The sequence below is a fragment of the Python bivittatus genome, unplaced genomic scaffold (genome assembly GCF_059951505.1).
Source record: "Python bivittatus isolate LINGU-HERP-01145 unplaced genomic scaffold, Pbiv_v1 ctg000160_np1212, whole genome shotgun sequence".
NCBI lineage: Eukaryota > Metazoa > Chordata > Lepidosauria > Squamata > Pythonidae > Python > Python bivittatus.
Window position 1 is genome coordinate 8,439,111 of NW_028277076.1, and position 18,910 is coordinate 8,458,020.

At 43.3% G+C, this 18,910-nt stretch overlaps 1 protein-coding gene across 1 annotated transcript in view; it reads right to left on the minus strand.

The window, feature by feature from the left end:
* Positions 1-18,910, minus strand: part of PRRX2 (paired related homeobox 2) — a 58,601-nt gene that overhangs the window by 23,216 nt on the left and 16,475 nt on the right. The gene's annotated exons all lie outside the window — the stretch shown is intronic.

The window sequence follows — 18,910 nt, forward strand, 5'->3', positions numbered from 1 at the left end:
ATGTAAAGACCCAGTTCCCTTTGAGAAGTCCATAATGAGGGAAGGGAAGAGAAGGGAAGGGAAGGGAAGGGAAGGGAAGGGAAGAGAAGAGAAGAGAAGAGAAGAGAAGAGAAGAGAAGAGAAGAGAAGAGAAGAGAAGAGAAGAGAAGAGAAGAGAAGAGAAGAGAAGAGAAGAGAAGGACAACTAGCAACAAGGTGGAGGGACTCAGTTGTAGCAGTGATGGGGGCACCATTGGAAGACCTGAAGGACCAGGCTGGGGACAGATCCTCCTGGAGAAAATCTGTCTATCTATATGGTTGCTAAGAGTTGACACTGACTTGAATGTACATAATCTCCTTGGAATGTATAAAGTAACTTTGTGTTTGAGAGACAAGTCCGACATGGAATTTAATTTGACTTGAAAACCAACTTTGGATTGTAATTCTGCAAATGGAGTTGTACCTCAACCAACGTTTGGGTTTCTCTCAATATAAGCCTTCATACATTTGCTCTTGTGTGACTTGTTAAATGAGGAGAGAGCAACTTCTTAAACTTTTGTGAGCTGTGACTAAAAGTGCCATGCAGCAAAATAATTCACCATTGTTTGCTCCCCAGCCAGACAACAGAAGCCTCAAAAAGGGCCAGCTAACTGTAGTCTATCCCTGGTTACTTTAAAGCACACACACACACACACAAAATCCCGCAATAAACAAACAAATAATCTGGGATAAGTATGCTACTGAAAGATACATTCAAACAGCAATAGTTTCCAAAAGGAAAAAAGAGCTGACATTGAAAAGAATTAGTATTAGCAAAAGCGCATTGGGGAACCGTTCATGTCAGTGAATGAAAGCTGGGTGGTTTCCATTAAAAAAGGCAAAATTAGAGTGAAAAAAAAAATTGAGAACCATGTGGTGTTTTCACCCCCTCCACACAAATTAATTTCATCTTTTCCCTCACCCACCCATCGGAGACCTGCGCTGTTTGATTGCTACCTTTTTAACTTTTGTTTCAACAACCCCCCCTCCCCTCCCCTCCCCTCCCTCCCTCCCTCCCTCCCTTCCACTTCTTGCTGCCCCTCCCCTCCCCTCCCCTCCCCTCCCCTCCCCTCCCTTCCCTTCCTTCCTTCCTTCCTTCCTCTTCTTGCCGACCCTCCCCTCCCTCCTTCCTTCCTTCCTTCCTTCCTTCCTTCCTTCCTTCCTTCCTTCCTTCCTTCCTTCCTTCCTTCCTTCCTCTTCTTCTTGCTGACCCTTTCCTTTCCTTTCCTTTCCTTTCCTTTCCTTTCCTTTCCTTTCCTTTCCTTTCCTTTCCTTTCCTTTCCTTTCCTTTCCTTTCCTTTCCTTTCCTTTCCTTTCCTTTCCTTCCCTTCCCTTCCCTTCCCTTCCCTTCCCTTCCCTTCCCTTCCCTCTTTTTTCCATGAAGATTGGGAGGGTGCATTGATGGCTTGTCACAGGGAGAGGAATGGGAGAGATTTCTGAGCCCTTGTAAATCCAAACACTGTTTATGTAAACCAGCTTGGGGGCTTAACCACAGGAAGCCGACTAACCCCACTTCAGCTTCAAAACTCCCCTGATGTTGCTTCCATCTGATTCAATGGGTTGTGAATTAGCTGCTGCCGAGCAAAAACCACTAAGGTTACCTTGAGCTTGGCATATTAACCAGATAAAGCATTGCTCTGAATGCCGGCTTATACTAAGGAATTATTGTCTTGGAGATGATGTGCAAGAAATGTTGGCTCATGACTACAAGGGTTTATTTCTCTAAAATAATTTCACATCAGAGCAAATGTGCCATGGCCTCATTGCTCCAACGGCAAGACTTATGGACAAGGTGGTCATGTTGACATCCTCAGGGCTTGTAATGGACATCTACCACCAGGAACGTTTTGTCCCTGAAACTCAGAAGCTGGGAGACTGATGGCAAAGTTAGAAGGAAAAGAGCTTTACTTGCTGAAAATAGTGGAACTGTGTGAATGCTTGATTTGGAGATTCAGTTCAAACTGGCCACATTTCAAGATCAAATCTCTGATTCAGTTTCAGATTGACAAACTCCGTTGGATGCCTCTAAAAACTTTCTGCTCCAGACAGATTCCGTGTTGATTGGGAGTTTTGAAAGACTTTTGCCTCGGCTCAACGCCCCCCTGCCCCCCGGCAAATACTTTGCTCTCAATCCGTTCCAAAATCTGAATAAAATCAATTCAGTGGGAGGTTCAGATTTCCAAAGCAGACCCAACCTTCTGAAACAGGATGGCAAACTCAGCTTGACTTGGTTAGACATTCCACACTGATTAGGACATTTGAATTGGATCTGAGCTGATCTGCACACCACCAGTAGGCTGGGCCAAATTGTATTCATGGAATGGAATCAGATTGTCCAGGATGAAGAGCTGGCCAAGAGGTGGATGTGATTGTCCTGTAATAAGATCCTGTATCTAATGATCTTCATCTTCCTTGGCTGCCCACCCTTCAATTCAGTCCCAAGGGAGGGATCTCAGGAGGAAGCTATTCCCAAGGGACTTTTTCTGATGGGGAAGGATGAGCAGCCAAGGAGGCTGTAGAAGGATAGAGAGAAGGGGAATGACAGTCCTCTCTCTGTCTGCAACCTCCCTGGCTCCTCATGTTTGCATTCGATCCCAGGGAGATACTTCCATAGGAATGTCCTCCCAAGGGACCTTTTCTGATGGGGAAGGATGAGCAGCCAAGGAGGCTGTAAAGGGATAGAGAGATGGGGAACCGACAATCCTCTCTCCATCTGCAACCTCCCTGGCTCCTCATGTTTGCATTCGATCCCAGGGAGATACTTCTGTAGGGAGGTACTCCCAAGGGACCTTTTCTGATGGGGAAGGATGAGCAGCCAAGGAGGCTGTAGAGGGATAGAGAGATAGGAACAGACAATCCTCTCTCTCTAATTTATGTGCAACCATCCTAGCGTCCCATGCCCCCATCCAGTCCCAAGGGAAGTCCATAGGACGCTGTTCCTTCTGGAAAGACTTTTCAGTAAAGATGCTTGTTTTGCCACTAACAGAACAGGGGGAAGTTCCACCTTTGAGAAATGATTGGAGACTTTTTTTCCCTGGAGAATTTGGAGGAAGTTGAGTCACTTCTCTTCTCTGCCCAGAAACGTGGAAGAGAACTTTGAAAGTGTATTGATGCCCAGCTCTGTAACAATAGCATATTTTGTCCTCCGCACAGCGGTGAAAAATGTTTCAGATATGGAAGTGGGTAACGTAGAAGGTGACTTATGTTTTAGGGTGAGAGCTTTATGGGCACCAAATAACAGGAGCTGTAAAAAAATTCTAATAAAGGATTGTGACAGAGGAGGGAAGGGGCAATGGATAACATTATATTTTTTAATTAGCTGCAGATTTTCCTCCTTTTTTTTCTCAAAATAAAAACCATAAGCCAACGATGAGGCAAACTTCAACTGGCTCTATTTCTTGTGGCTGTTAGTTCTCCTTAAAAAAAATCCTACATAGATAGACAGATTAAAAGAAAAATGGATCCATAACAATATATTTTTTAATCCAGTTCTGAATATTTCTGAATCCATTGGATTGGATTGGATTGGATCGGATGAGGGAGATCACAAAGTTGATTCCAGGTTTAAGGGGCTTTTGACCCTCTTATTTTGTTACGCTTTTAAGGACATTGTAACCTTTCTCAAAAGCCAGGAAAACCAGGAAGGTGGTGAGCATTTGTTTCCCACCATGCCTAAAAAGTCTGAGAGAAGAGGATCTCCATCTTTAATTTCCCATAATGCCCTGGAGTGGTGCTAGAAGATACAAAAGTGGTCCTCTCTTTGAAGAGTCCTCTGTTTGAAGTAGGTCCAGCCCAGGTTGGAGCAAAAGAAATGTGTTGGCCTTGTGAAGCTTTAGGAAGACACAACCACAGTGCTTTTTAAATTTGTACCCCTCTGTGTAAATGAATGAGGTCGATCTTCTTTTTGGAGTGGGGGGGCTGTTGGTTGACATATTTTTGTTCCTTCATCAGGGATACCTTTGTTGGTGAATGGTGACCTTCAAACCTGGCCATTCTTGGTCAAGTTGGATACCCAGCTAAACTAATTATAGACCAACATTGACCACCTCTGCCTTGGAGACCCTCCTGGAGTAATCAGTACCAAAATGGGGGGCCGGGGGAGAGAAATTTAAGGGGCAAAAAAGATGCTTTCTGGCTGTCACATATATAAATGTGCTGTTTGTTGGGGGAACATAATGGAAAATTTTAGATATTTTCTTTATTCCCTTCGCCTCCATTTTTTCCACTTCTAGTTTGGCAGTTTTAAATAATAGGGTTTTTTCCCCTATTCTTCCCTGTATTTTGGTTTTCCTCGTTTGTTCGTCTTTCCTTTTCCATCCCTTTCAAGCCTTCCCATCCCTTTGGAGCCACCATTCTCAAACATGGATATTTTACCTTTGATTGCAGCCAGAGTATTTCCTTCTATAGATGGGCAAAACTGAGTGTATCAGTAACAAAGTATTCTGGGTTATTCTGGATTGTTCCATTCCTAATCTGGACCATAATCTGGTGACATTTTCTGGAAGTGAATCTTGTGAACCGGTTTGGGGACTTGGGGATGTGGTCCAGACGTGAAACAGTCTTGAAACTGTTCTGGAACACCAGAATAACATAAATTAACATAAGTTTGTTCTCCAAATGACTTCTGGTTTGGAGAACGAGTTTCAGGAAAACATCCAGATTATGCCAAAACAGCCAGATCGGCACATTCTGAAGGAAGAATGGAACATTCTGGAATTCTTTGGGATGTTCTGTTCCCGGAACACTTGGTTTGGCCCATCCCTAGTGGCTTCAAACAATCGATGCAATGAGTTTATTTTCAATCCTGGGAACAGAGAAATCTGCCCTAAACCAGATCCAGTGATTTGCCCATTTAACCCATCACTGCCCCAATCTGGCTGGGTTCACACAATGTGTCAGACTACTTATTAAATTAATCCATTTTCTGGGCTCACTCAATACATTGAACCATAAACCATAATCCAATTGGCTGGGTTAACATGTGAAGCTATGGAAGGGAGGGAGGAAGGAGAAGGAGAAGGAGAAGGAGAAGGAGAAGGAGAAGGAGAAGGAGAAGGAGAAGGAGAAGGAGAAGGAGAAGGAGAAGGAGAAGGAGAAGGAGAAGGAGAGAAAGGGAAGGAAGGAGAAGGAGAAGGAGAGAAAGCGAAGGAAGGAAAGAAGGAGAAGGAGAAGGAGAGAAAGGGAAGGAAGGAGAAGGAGGAGAAGGAGAAGGAGAAGGAGAAGGAGAAGGAGAAGGAGAAGGAGAAGGAGAAGGAGAAGGAGAGAAAGCGAAGGAAGGAAAGAAGGAGAAGGAGAGAAAGGGAAGGAAGGAAGGAGAGAAAGAGAAGGAAGGAAGGAAGGAAGGAAGGAAGGAAGGAAGGAAGGAAGGAAGGAAGGAAGGAAGGAAGGAAGGAAATCAAGGATAACACTAATCCAACTAAGCACGTTGCATGCCCTGGTTATGCATGTTGTAGAAGATGGTCTCTAAGTCTCTGAAAGAATGTTCACACAATTTAACTTTCTCATTTGTAACATCAGCTATTTAATCCTGAAGACAAAAAAGTTACCTTACGTTGCTAACTAGAAAACCCACACCAGTCTCACAACCCCTAAGATCAGAACTTCCATTAACCCTGATTATTCTTTCTGACAAACAACTGCATTATTGTGTTTATTAAGGCTGGTGTATTTTCATGGAAATCTTTTTTTTTTTTTTGGTCATTACGTCTATGGCTATCTTTCTTAGGCATAAGTTTTAGCAGATCATGGTCCCCAGATGGAGGAGGCCTTGCCCAAAGTTAGTAAGTGTGTACGTGTGTTCATGCATACATGTGTGTAGGTCAGGAGGCCAGTTAGAAGGTTCAAAACAAAGCAGATGACAATGTCCAACCTCTTAGAAATCAAACAATGGCAGTGAAAACTCACAACCAACATTGAGAGTTGCACAAAATATCAGCTGGGGAATCTTCACTGCTGGTCCATCAGAAGAGGGTCTACTGACACAACTTTCGGGATGAAAGAAGGGGGCAGAAGAAATGGCCTGCTTGTAGGATCACCGAGTCTCAACAGCTGACTTGAAATATCCAAGCATCTGATTCCTTTGGAAAGTTCTCATTTGAAGGAATTGGATTACCCAGAAACAGGAACTCATGCTATTTATTCCCTTCCAGAAGTTTTGCTCATGACTTTCATCCCTGAATCCCAAATCCAGGATTTTCATGTATGGGCTGTAGAAATGGAGACAGCCATTGGATGGCAGCAGAAAGCCAAGGTTGATGGTATCTCTTTCCTGCCATCTAATGAACATCTGGATGTTTGCAACCAGATGTGATAGCCCTACCATGAAGCTCTGCTTTTGACTCAGGGTGACTGCCTTACACTCTTCTCCTTCTTCTATCTCAAACATTCTGGTCCTAGTTCCAAGACTCCACCCCTTCCACTATCTCAGCAAGCCCCTCTCCCTTTCTAAGGTTCCTCCCCCTTATCAGCAAGCTCCTCCTCTTCTCTAAGGTCCTGCCTTCTCTTGTCTCTAAGGCCCCAGTCCTTGCTTCTTAAGCTCTGTGCCTCAAAAAACCTGGCAAACTCATCTCCTTGAACGTCTCCTGTCTGGCTTGTCAGTGGCTGGGTTGACACAAAACGCTTAACCTGGAATTAATCTCCATTTCTGGCTTTGCACAACACCTTGATCCATCCAATAACCAAAGGGGTTGGGTTTGTATGAGATGGCAAGTCCAGGAGAACATTAACCAACCCTACCAAGTTGTCCAAGCCTAGCTACAGGTCTCCTGTGTGGTGGGTCTTCTTGGTCTTCTTCCTTCCCACCCATCTTGGAAAACACTGACCGGGAGAATGCATAAGTCTGAAGCCTTTCCAGTCAAAATTCATTCTATTAACATTTTAAACCAGCATCCAGATTGTCTCTCCCAAGGTGAAACCAGGGGCTTAGATTTCCCACCTCCAGGGACGCAGAATCAAAGCCATCCTTCATAAATGTTGAATAATGTGGGTGGAAAAATGGGGTCATTTTCAAAGCCCAAATGGTGCCTCTCAGTCGTCAGGAGCAAAGGGTGAGATGTTGTCAGGAATTTGGACCACTGATTATGTTTAATGAGCAAAAAACGATTCTACCCACCCCGCCTTGCCAGAGGCAAATACCAGTGAAATCCAACAAGCAAAGCAGGAGTTTGAAATCGACCCAACTCTCTTTCCAGGAGCTGATTTTCCTTTCCTTTTTTCTTTTTCATCGTTCTCCCCACTATTTTTGTTGCAAGAAATTAATGCTGGCAGCAGGACTTCTGAGCGAGTGGAATTTTCACCGTGATGAAACGAGTGCTGGATAGAGGCTATTTTGTTTTTCAGTCGAAGGACACACCACCTGAGCACCCCCTCTGTCTACTGGGCGGAGCTGAAGCAAGCAGTGGATGGGGCCGCAGCCCAAAGTGGGTGGAGTCAGGGGATAGCCTCCCCTTCCTTTTTGTGCTCCCAAGACTGTAGCCCCCACCCATTTCAGGTCCAACCCTGCTTGCTTTTTGTACAAATCCTGTTGGGCAAAATCCAGCCCAGAGCCATAATAAATGCAAGGCCTAAACAAACAGTGCAGCTGACTTTTTCCTCTCCCCTCCCCTCCCCTGTTTTCCTTTTATGTCCTTTCCATATGATCGCAAGTTTCTGTTCCTCTTTGTTAGTCTCAAGGTGCTTGAGGATTTCTTTCAAAACTCTCTTGGTGGTATTCTGAGGCTGGATTGATTTGTTGTAGGTGGTGGAGGGGTTACTGATTGTGCTGTTGCTTTCTGTGACAAATCTTTCCATCCTCCTGTTCATCTGATCATCTGTTCCCCATCTTTCTATCTTTCTGCAACCTCCCTGGCTGATCCCACTTTCCCATCTGAAGAGCTTCCCTTGGGATGGGAGGGAAGGTGGGAAGCCAGGGAGGCTGCAGATGGCAGAAGAGATGAGTGTAAAATGAAAGAAAAAATCTTGGCACAGGTCTTTGTTAGCAGCCATGATGACATTAGAATGATGTCACAGCCAATGATGTCATGACATGTATGACATCACTCCCGCACCATGGAGATCTGTGTCCTTCGACCAGTTTCCAGATTTGCAGGACAATTATTCAGAAACAGTTAAAACCTTATAACTACTGACAAAGCTTGGTTAATTTCAAACACAATTCATCTTTGTTTGAACCTAGTCTGTCCACTTAGTTTATAATTCAGTGCATTGTGTGGACCTAGAAAATAGATCACATCCAGAATTTCCCAAAATTCTCATCTTTAAACAGGAATTGATCAGTGAGGATAATAAAGAGGGGAAAGGTTTTTTTTCTGCATGCCCTCCTTCCAATCCTTTTCTCCTCAACCTTTCTTTTGTAACTTCCTTGACATCTCACTCTCAAAAGACCATCCTGATTTATGTTGAAGTTGAACCCTTTTTGTTAACGCTGAATGTTAACCCCATGACAGAAGACCTACTAGAGTCAATCACAGCAGTAACTTTTAGCAGCAGCCCCAAATCTCTACAAATCAGCACTTTAGTGACCATCCCTAGAAAATCTCCCCACCGTGTTTGGTTGTGTGGCAGAGGGTTAAAATGTTGAACCAGAACATGGGAGATCCAGGTTGAACTCTGTCCTTCTCCATGGAAACTTTCTGGGTGACTTTGGGTCAATCCAACTCTGTCATTCTAACCTACCACACAGAATTGTTGTTTGGAGGAAAAGTTGGAGAAGGAAGTTCTTGAACACCTGGAGGAAAGGTGGGAGGGATATCTAACAAATAAATAAATGAAGTCATGCTTCATCTGGACTCCATTCACTTCAATGGAAGCTGTTATAAATGCCTTGCATGGATCATCTCTTGGAGCTGGGCCAAGGGTAGGATTGTGAGTGGGGCTCCCGAAAGGAGCGAGACTTATCTACCTCCACCCCTCTGATGAGGTTTGCAGGCTGAAGGTTCTCCATGAAAGTTCTTAACCAACTCATCCTGGGCATTTGCCCCCTCTGTAATCTGTTTCTCTTTTGCCCCCAAGAGCAAACCAGGTCTCATCTAAGTTTGGCAGGAGGAAACGCCAGATTCTGCGAGGCAGAAATGCGGAAACTGACGTCTCGCCTGCAAAGGACTGTCCTGGTTTCTCCTAGGAATGAAAGTTGTTTTTATCAGGCTGGGGAGATCATGTAGGTTATGTTTATTCTGGAACCTGACGTGAACAGCATGCCGGATGGTTCTTCAAGCCAGAAGGGGCCCGCCTCCAACTTGTACAAATAAACCCAGAACTTTTGTGGTCAGGCGGCTAAAATCCCCGGAACTCATCCGGGCATTCTTTTGAGAAGGGAACTGCTCAGATTTCTTTGGCTAAGCTGAGTCCTCCGAGCATCTTTTTGCAGAATGGTTTAAATAAAACTCGGAGTTTTCCTGCCCTCATCCCTACCTCTTAAAGAGGTTTCCTGTACAAGGGAAGAAAAATCAGGTAGCGGATTGAAACTTGGATCCTTGGTAACAAGCTTTGATCAGTGAAGCTGTCAGAAGCATGTTGGGCAAAGGACAGGACCTGAAGGCCTGCATTCTCCCAAACCCATCATCCCCTGCCTGCATGCTGATGGGATTTGAGGGCCAGCAGATCAGAAGTTGGTGTCTATTTTAAATCATTAAAATGGCACCATTCTACTCTGGGCCACCCAAGTTATAGTCCTGTACACCATCTTCAGTTTCATATTTTAAGAAAGTCTGTTCTCTTCCTTTTTCTGTTACTCATGCTCTGCCTTTCCCCTGAGAATGGAAGATGCTTTGCATGGGAATTTCCCTTCATTTTATCCCCACCACAACAGCTCTGGAGTCAGACTGGGCTCTTGTGTAATCTTCAAAAGAGAAGATTCAGGGAAGACTTAATAATGTCTATAAATGCCCGGTAGACATCCATGCAGAAGACAAGCCAGTTTTGCTGTCTTTCGTCTTCGAGGGCAATAGTAGAATGGAAATCAGAGAAGAGTTCACCTAAAGGCTAGGAGGACCTTTCTAACGCTCTTAGACAATGCTGCTGAATGTCATCGGAAACGAGATACTGAAGCAGGAGCTCGATGGCCATTAAGTTAAAAGATTCCTTCACTGAGTTTAAGCTCGGGCAAATTTTTCATGTTGTAAAGAAAATCCATTTCGACTGCTCAGGATAGGCAACAGAGGTCATTGGAAGGGAGAAAAGGAGTTGTCATGTTTGAGCAGCAAGGGGAAGGTGATATACGGGTGCCTATTAGCTTCTCCACTGCAGCATCAGAGTATTAGTAACCACAATGGAACCCATGATCATTGGAAGCTGATATTTACAGGCACGTTTTCCCATGACATACATTTCTGTCGGATCAATTTCACGGGCCTGGCAAAATTTTGGATGCTTTTATCCCCTGTTCACAGGAATCGTCCACCTCACTGTCCACAGGTCCTCCAGAAACCCCCCAAAACCTGTTGCTACATTCTGGATGTTGACCAGTGGTCTCTCGGTCCAATCAATAAAATCCATAATCCATGTCCATAAAATCCAAAACCCATATCCAATCAATAAAATCCAGCCTTTATCAATTCTCTTCAAAGAGAGTTGAATAAGGTGGAAAAGCTTCCAATAGTTGGAATATTGTCCAGGTACAACCTCTAAAATTTGCACTCCCTCCCCACCCCAGTTTGGCATTCTCCCTCCCAAGAGACGCTAAAGCCACAACCTTGTTTTGAAAAGGCTTTTGATGAGAATATCCCCCGGGCTAAAATTGCTCGTGTTTTATCTTCTCGAGAGCAGTCAGCTCTCTTTCTAACAGATGGTTTGTGTTATGCATCATTTGTTAGTCTAATGAACGGCAGTGAATAAGCTTTTAAGACCTCAGTTTGCCCCCTCGGTCTCTCCCCACGTAAGATTTTTAGACAGGAGGGTGACTATGTGGTTCTAAAGGGGGAATGCGAGATCATCCGTTGTTCCTGTGTTCCCGTCGTCTCTCTGAAATGTAGTTTTTCTGTCTCGTTAATCGTGGGACGGGGGAGATTTTTAGGTGAAGCTTGTTTTTGAAGACAGAGCTGAGGATTTAAGAAGGGGGTGTCCCCAGCGTTGGAGAAACGGACAAATTATCCAATATATTCTTTCCCCTAATATCCCCTGATATTAGTTCCACCCCTTTTGACCTTTGGAAGCCCCTCAAGACCTGGTCATGTCACCAGGCCTCGGGCTCCTGGACAACCGGAACCATGCTTAGATGCCTCCATATCCGAGTTAGCTATCCTTCTTCTCTCTTGCCTGGGGTTTCTATATTGGTTTTTGATCGTATGTATCTTTTAAGATGGATTCCTATATTTTTCTATCGATCGTTCATGCGAGTGTTGTTTTTATTGGATTGTCGTAAGCCGCCCGGAGTCGCTTTTCTGTGAGAGGGGCGGCTAGACAAATTTAATTAATAACTAACTAACTAACTAACTAACTAACTAACTAACTAACTAAATAAATAAGAGATTAGAGTGGGGTGCCTGGGAAAAAAAAAGGGGATTGACACGCCCTATCTGAATTTTCACTAAAAAAAGAAAAGAAAAGAAAATCCAGATTTTGCCCTTCCAAGCTTTTAATTCTTCTTCATTCAGATGGGGACTATTTGGGGAAAAAAATGTTTTTCCCACAGGGCAAAAATAACATCATGTTTCCAGTAAAAGTCCAAATATACTAAGCGCTACTCAAGCAGACTGAAACGGCCCAAGTTCACTTGATCGTAAACAAATAGAGCAGAGTTTCTCAACCTTGGCAACTTTAAGGTATGTGGATTTCAACTCCCAGAATCCCCCAGCCAGCCATCTCTATCTATCTATCAAGACAATCAAATCTTGAAGGATTTCAACTTTCTTTCATGAAAACTCCTGAAATTTCCAGAGATTTTGCTATTATCTTGTAAGTTTTAGAAATCTTCTGAACCTGGACAATCTTGCAATTATTATTATCGTGGTTGTTCTGATGATGACGACGATGATGATTGGAAAGAGGTGGCAACCCTTCCTTCGACAGATGGTCCCCAGAAGTCACTGCAAAGACCCCAACATTGACACTAAGGACCCAAAATGATTCTCTGTGGATGTAATCAACTTTTAAATGTTATGTACAGTTAAAAGAGCAGTCTTCTTATCAGGGCACAGAGCTCAAGCACCCCGGAGGAGGAAATGTCACGTGTGTTGTGACCTCATTGCAGAAATAATCTATGTTGCCCACTTGCATCTGACATCATGATGCGAATTGCATCATTGTTTCATTTGCACAGTGATGTCATATGTCTCTTCATTTTGACATCACCGTGGCTTGTCTCAAATACCTGGGGTTAGTTTTCAGCTGTTTTCTCCTTCTCAGTGGCTAGGTTTGTAGGGCTGTTAGCCCTGCGAGGTAGTCCAGACAAGGAGCCCAACCAGGAGTACTTGGTCTATCTTTATTGCAAAGTTTCATTAACAGAACCTTGCAAGTCCGAAAGCATTTCTCCCCTCCTTTCCTTTTACTCTCCTGAAAACTAGGGAGGGTCCCTTTTGAAATGCTTCCCATGCCCCTTTTCCTTCTGGGGGCTGAGACACCTTTTCCACACCTGTTGTCCAGTCTGCAGCTCTTCCTCCTGTCTCCCAAGGTCGTTCCCACAGACATTACAGAGCCCTTCTCCCTCCCTCTGTTTTTACTCACTGGAAAACTAGGGAGGATCCCTTCTGAAATGCTTCCCACACCCCTTTTCCTTCTATGGGCTGAGACACCTTTTCCATGCCGGTTGTCCGGTCTGCAGCTTTTCCTCTTGTCTCCCAAGGTCATTCCCACTGACCATTACGAGGGCACACTTAACAGGGTTGGTTAAAAGCAGACACAGGAGATGCAAAGTGTTAACCTTGGTGTTAACACAAAAAAAGACCCATTCAGTAACCCAGTTACGTGTGGAAATCCAACCTCACCAACCTTGGAATGTGGAATGCTTTGATGCTTCTAACAGAACTGTTCAATTCTGAAGTTCAGACATTTAATGCCGGGATAGCCGCCAGCGTGAAAAGGGTAGAACAAGAGATGGAAAACATCAAGCAAAGTTGTAAAAATAAAAGTGGCTTCTCCCAAGTTTATAAAAGAAAAAATATCCATCTCTTAAGCGCCTGAGGTGCCTTAAAGGTTGTTCTCGTCTGCCTCTGCATCTTCTCCAGATCTGCAACCACTTCACCCCCATACAATTCCCTGTCAATTGCTCATTGATGGAACCACAGATGTGGTGTGAATACGTTAATTTGGGTCAAAATGGCTTCTCTTTCTCATAGGGTTGTTTCCTTCTGGGACCAGATGCCCAAATATTTCTCACTGCTTAGAGGCAACCTCTTTCTCAAGCTGGTGACCTCCAGATGTGTTCAACTACAATCCCCCAGAACTTCCAGGCAAGACCATGCCTAATATAGGCCAATGTATTAATTTAATTTATTTTCATTGATATACCATGCATTTCCAGACATGAACCCAGCCCATGGTGGGTGAGAGTAAAATCAAACCACCAAAATAAAAAGGCATCTAACCTAGATTTTTTAAATTGTAAACCAACAGCAAATCGTACAACATGGGGACAACGGATCCAAGGAATGAAATACTGTTACGCTACATTAAAATATAAGATGCCAGTGAAAAGGAATGAGGAAAAATGACCACTCAGTTGAGGGAAAGAGGAAAGTGTGAGAAAGAAATTCAAAATAGCCTCAAAATCTGGACATGCTTTCAAGATTCTGAAATAAAGTATTATTCCTGTAATCCTAGCAGAGTCTGTTTCTTGACGTGATCTACACGGAAGGGCAAATAGACAGTGACCTACATGGGAAAAGCTATCAAATAAAAATATATTTAAGATTCTTAAAATATAATAAAGCAAGGGATGAATAACCTGATTGCAGAAAATTTCAGAGGGTGGGTGCCATGACTGAAAAGGCCCCAACACTGAGGGATTCCTAGAGGGTGCCAATATGAAGGAAAGGGAACCTTAAGGTGCTTGAATCTGAGAAATCCTATTTATGACTGCAGAAAGAGTTTTACTTCCTGCCCTAGTGATCTTCAACCAAACCTTTCCTCCATGCCATTTGCCGGAAGCATAATATTTTTGGGACCTACAGCCACCTTTTTGAGGGGCCTGCTGGAGGCTGATTTTCAAAATGGAGACAAGGCCAGAACAAAAACGAAACTGATTTAATATTCTCCTTTTCATTTCATTTCACTTAAATTAACCAAACTCAGTTCTGATAAGTCAGCTCAGCTCAAGTAACAGTACCTAGCTAACTTGGGCAGATCTTGCAAAAAATCTGTGCAGAGTCTGATTTTGATTTTGATTAGTACTTGGATGGAAGCCTCCAGGAAATCTCAGGCTGTAGTCTGAACTGGGAAGTTGAAAAGCCATTGAAGATAGTGGCAAACTGCTTCTGTATTGTTGCCCCCCAAATTATATGGACATGTCCATGTAATCACCAGAAACTGAACCCAGCTTAATACAACCTTTACCTTTTAATCTGATCCACTTCTCAAGTGCTTCCTAACTTCCCCCAGAATGTTAGAATTCAACCTTTTGGGCACATTTTGGAAGGAGTAGAGTTTACAAATGTGTGGTCAGTGCTAGTAGGTCATAGCTTTTCAGGATTTTGATGGGCAATTGAAGATATGCTCCATCCTTATTTTACTTTTAAATTTACTTTGCATTAAAAGTGTGCCTGCTGAACAGTCTGGAATGACCGCAGTAATTGGTCCTCCTCCTCCTCCTCATTTTGTTAACTAATCAATCTTGCACTCTTTAATTTAGATATCATGAAACTTCACTCTTCTGACTTCCAGATATCAAGATCCAGCAGATGCCATATTTAAAAACCATTCCCTGATACCTCCATTAGTGCAAACTGAATTAGGAAGGTTGTACGTGGGAACCAATTGTTTCTTGTCTGCTTCCCTGCTCCTTATTTTTAATTTTTAAAGAGGCAAGAAGGAAATAATTGTTGCCTTATTAAATTGTTATTTGTGTAAATTTCTACTCTTCAGATTTCATGCTGGCCACTGAGTTATACCCTGGGCCAAAATATGCCATTTTTTGTTCCTCCCCATGACTGATGTTGCAGATCTTGTTCCTATTAAGGATAACGAATCCTTGCTGAGTAATTTCAACAGGATTTACCCACCCCTTAGATCATATCTAAAGCCTTTTTTGGCCCTTCTGCAAAGCTTGATAACCAAAGTCAATTTAATGATTCAAATGGATGATGTGATGCAATGATAGGACAAGCCCAAACCACATGATTGGCTTTCATCGATGAATGGAACCTGATTTAACTTGTTGATTTAAGTGGGTTAAAAGTGGGACAGCCCCTGTGGAAGGATCCACCAAACTACTGAATGAGGTCCAAGGCACACGAACTGATTCAAAACACCGAACTGACCTTGTCGTTCTTCCATGCGAATTTTCAATCCAAAAAGTAAGATTGGGTCAAAGGGCCATTGAATCAAATCTTGGAGCCACAAATGGGACAGCAGTGTTGACTGATTGATTGATTGATTTGATCTAAAGCTTTCTGGATCCATGGAAATCTTTTTGTTTTTTTAATGTTGGAGGGGGCAGAGGGGGTGACTGAAGATTGGCTATTCTAAATACAGGCACACCTCATTTTATTGCGCTTTGCAGATATTGTGTGGTTTTTTTTTTTAACAAATTGAAGGTTTGTGGCAATCCTGCATTGAGCAAGTCCATCAGACGATGATTACAATTTTTTTAGCAATTAGGTGTTTTTTCATTCAGGTATGTACATTTTGTAAGTCATAATGCTATTGCACATTAATGGACTGCAGTATAGGGTAAACATAATTTTTATATGCCCTGGGAAACCAAAAAATTGATGTGACTCGTTTTATTGCAATATTTGCTTTATGGAACCAAACCCGTCATATGTCTGAGGTATGCCTGTAATATAAAAAAAAAAAATGGGGAGTATCCATTCCACTTGGTGTAAGTTTTCTTTTGAAGGACAGGAGAAAAAGAGTAAAGAAATAAGGTTAATGAAACAGAAATGGGGGGAGAAAAAGGGAAGAGAAATAGGGAAAGGACGAGTCCAAGAAGAGGGGAGAGATCATTGCCCCTGAGATCCTAGGAGAAAAGCAGGATGTATCCACCTCCAGATGTTTCCACTCCTAAGAATGCAAGTGATAGAGGAAAAGTTCCCATTCATTTACACTAGGAGGTCTCACCACTGCCCCCCAGACACCGCAGGGCCCAAGGGTGCTTTGTGGCAGACCCCCGAGTACAGGCATACCTCAGAGATATTGTGGGTTTGGATGAACTTTGGAAAAAAAACTAAGAGTTGGACTTGATTAGTATTTGGATGGGTAACCACCCCAAAACCCCAGCAGGGTAGGGTCTACAGGGAAACTGGAACAACATCTTAGAAGAAAGCAACAGAAGAACTCACTTCTTAACTGTGGTCAAGAAAATTATATGGAGATGTCTATGCAGTCTACAGGAGCCAAACTCAACATGAGAGAAATGTTATCTTTTATTACCAGCAAAAAGTTTGCAATGCTTGATGTCTTGATAGATTCCAAATATTGGGGAAAGTGCCAAGAAGAGCATTCAGATCCTTGACATGCACAGACAATCAAATTCAAGTGAACAGTCTCGTAGATCTTAGCCCCAAACATGTCAATGATAGGACAAGCCCAAACCACATGAGTCAACTTCCAGGAGATTATTGAAAAATACCAAATATACTGCCATCTTGGGGTATTTGGTCTCACTCCTGAAAGTCTACACTTCCCAAAGGGGAAGAAAAGAAGGTTCTTCACCCACTTTATTTTATTTTTTAACATAGATCCCCACCCCTACCTAAATTCAGGCAAGAAGTCACTTTAGAAACCTTGAACTCTATAAACAAGAAGCTTGGCTTAGAATGTTGTCCAGATTGGCAATTTTCCACCCATATCATAAACTTCTTTCCCACAGCTGTGATAGCCCTGAGATCATTTTTTTTGGTCCACACTGTTTGTCCTAATGCAAGTCTCCTCGATTTCACACGAGGCAGAATAAAAACAGAGTTTGCCGTCAGATCCAGGCCCGAGAGAGAGGTAACATTAGACCATCTCTTTACCCGCATTTTCAAGTCAGGGCTGAATTAAAATGGGAGACCTCAAGGAAAACTCTTTAGACACTAATTGATCACAGATGCCTGCGGCCGTCTGTGTGTGCCTCAAATTTTGTTTCAGAATTAATCTTTCTACTCCTCCTATCACTATTGATTTGCGACTTGGGCAGGAAATGCCCTACCCCGGCCTTGATTTATTTCCACATTTCTGTTAGTACTCTCTCTCTCCCCCTCTTCTCCTTTCCCCATTTTTAAAAAAAATAGTATTAGATGGGGATATCTACTAATAACCAGCTTCTTACAACAATCCGGATGAAGCCTTCAATGGGCATCTGATCCACCAAGGGCAGATTTATAGCTGCAGAAAAGATTCTCTCCCTTGCTGTTCCTTTTCATCATCTCTGAGGGAAGAATTACACATCGTACCTTCAGGGAGAGAATTTATCTCCTCTGTTTTTGTTCTTTTTTTCCCTTAATTTTATTCCATTTTAGCAGCCTTCTGCTTCTGATGAAGTGGAAGTTAGCAATCATCTTGGAACTGAGTGGTGGGCATTTATCAAAGAGAAATGAGCGGAGGGACATTTGACTCAAGGAGTGCAAGCAATAGGGATCTATTGGAGGAAGAAATAAAACCATGAACCCGGAGCAGATCATTTGATGATCCACTGGCTGACAGTCCATACAATCAGGAAGTTCCTCCTAACGGCTAGGCTGAACCCCCTCCCTTGTAATTTTAAGTCCCTTGTGCTGGGACAATGCGGAGTAAATCTATTCCTTCTTCTCTGTGACATCCTATTACTTGATGTCTGGAGCAGAACATACGAGCTGGTTTTCCATTATAGCTCCTAATAAATAAATAAATGAGGGGGTTTCCTTGTGTCTTCTTCCCGACCACATGTGAGTTCTTCTTAATTCTTTTATAATTACACCCAGATCATCAAAGAGATTCATTATTTAGTTACACAGTTTTATGCTTAATAGAAAGTTCTGTCTCATGATAAATCTGGTAGTAATGATTCTAGAACGGTGGCAGTCTTGTTTTCTTGGGAACCAAATTATCTGGATAGGTGGTTATGGGAGGAAGGAAGGAGAAGAAAGGGAAGGGAGGGAAGAAAGGAATGAAGGGAGGGAGGGAGGGAAGAGTGATAAGGAAGGAAAGAAGGGAGGGAGGGAGGGAGAGGGAGAGAAGGGGAAGGAAGAAGGGAGGGAGGGAAGGAAGGAAGGAAGGAAGGAAGGAAGGAAGGAAGGAAGGAGAAGAAAGAAGGGAGGGAGGGAGAGAAGGGGAAGGAAGAAGGGAGGGAGGGAGGGAAGAAAGGAAGGAAGGAGAAGAAAGGAAGGAAGGAAGGAAGGAAGGGACAGAGGGAGAGAGGGGGAGGAGGGAGGGAGGGAGGAAGGAAGGAAGGAGAAGAAAGAAGGGAGGGAAGGAAGGAAGGGACAGAGGGAGGGAGGGAAGGAAGGGACAGACGGACAGAGGGAGGGAGGGAAGGAGGGAGGAAGGAAATAAATATCCAGGTGATACATAGATTGCATCTAGTCACAATGTAAAACAGGCATGTTTTCCTTTTGGCTCAATTAAATTCAGATTATATTTCCATCTCTGTAAGATGGCTCAAAATACACGGTGGCTTTTTAGCTACACAGGCAAGCTGACCAGCTACAGCTGTGCAATGGCTGATCTCCACAACAGGAAATGTTACAGCCGGAACACACCAGTGTTACCTCCCGTCCGTGTGATAACTCCATCTCTCACGGAATGAACGATGCCTGGGCAAATTGACCAACTTCTCCTCTTC